The sequence below is a fragment of the Aethalodelphis obliquidens genome, unplaced genomic scaffold, assembly GCF_003676395.1.
Source record: "Aethalodelphis obliquidens isolate GAN/ISIS:26980383/991018 unplaced genomic scaffold, ASM367639v1 scaffold1, whole genome shotgun sequence".
In the NCBI taxonomy this organism is placed as follows: Eukaryota; Metazoa; Chordata; class Mammalia; order Artiodactyla; family Delphinidae; genus Aethalodelphis; species Aethalodelphis obliquidens.
In genome coordinates, this window is record NW_020837945.1 from 82,598,498 (window position 1) to 82,599,814 (window position 1,317).

General features: G+C 45.6%; 1 pseudogene; it reads left to right on the plus strand.

Moving 5' to 3' along the window:
• Positions 1–423: 423 nt before the first annotated feature.
• LOC113622194 (40S ribosomal protein S10 pseudogene) lies at positions 424–955 on the plus strand (annotated as a pseudogene).
• The last annotated feature ends 362 nt before the right edge of the window (positions 956–1,317 follow it).

The window sequence follows — 1,317 nt, forward strand, 5'->3', positions numbered from 1 at the left end:
AATAAAATCAAGATTTTAAAAAATGACTCAACTGAGTTCCCATGGGATACTGATAGTTTCTTACGTCCACAACTCTTCACACAACCACCAAAACCCATACAAACTAACAAGGAGAGCAACTCAAATCACATATAATCTATATCTATACCATAACTACAAGACAGAGATTCCACAAACTTTAATTTACATGTAAGAGGCAAATTAAACATATGATATCAGCAAAGCTGGCTCCAGAGCTCACTCCAGAGCTCTAACTGGAAAGTCAGGTGAAGACTGCAGGGAAGAAGGATGGGTTCAGGGGAATCCTAGCAGTGGAAGAACATGAATAAAATTCACCACTTCAAAAGGAGAGGGTCTCGTCTTGAGTAGAGGAATGCTAAGAATCCTTCTTCAGCTCCAGCCCTGGATGCAGCAGCCATCGTGATGTTGATGCCCAAGAAGGACCTGCTTGTCATTTATGAACTCCTTTTAACGGAGGGGGTGATGGTGGCCAAAAAGGATGCCCACATGCCTAAACACCCTGAGCTGGCAGACAAGAATGTTCCCAGTCTTCACGTCATGAAGGCCATACTGTCTTACATCACCAGGCTACAGGAAGGAAGAGTTTGCCTGGAGACATTTCTACTGGTACCTTACCAGCAAGGGTATCCAGTATTTCTGTGATTGCCTCCATCTGCCCCCTGAGACGGGCCTGCCATCCTGCACTGCAGCCGTCCTGAGACTGGCCACAGCCCAAAGTTCTGGAGGGAGAACAACCTGCAAGACTCACACAGGGGGAAGCTGACAGAAAAGCCTACAGACCAAGCATTGTGCTTTCTGGTGCCAAAAGGAGAGCTAAGACCAGGTTGGGTCAGCAACTGAATTCCAATTTAAAGGTGTGTTTGGTCGTGGATGTGGTCGGCCACCTCAGTAAATCTGGAAGAGATTGTTTAGTGTTGACTCAACCTGTAGGAAGGAAGGAAGGAAGGGAGTGAGGGCAGGAGGGAGACTGAGATTAGGTCTGCCATCTGGCAGGCCAGAGCACTGGACACTGAGGAATATAGGAGAGGCTCAAAAAATGCACAGAACCAAAAATAACAGTCTTGGAAAGCCTCCACTCCTAGGGAGAGGAAGGCTGCTTAGAAGGGGGAAGCATTACTTGGAGACTGGGAAATGGTGGAAAGTAGAAGTCCTACAGAAACAAAAGAAAATTGCAGAATCAGAAGACACACTAATCTCTCCCTCAGAAAAGCACAATCTATTAAAGAAATTTCACTACACTTATCAATAAAAGAAGGCATTCCTGAACTAAGAATCTTAGTAAACCACCCAAGCCCT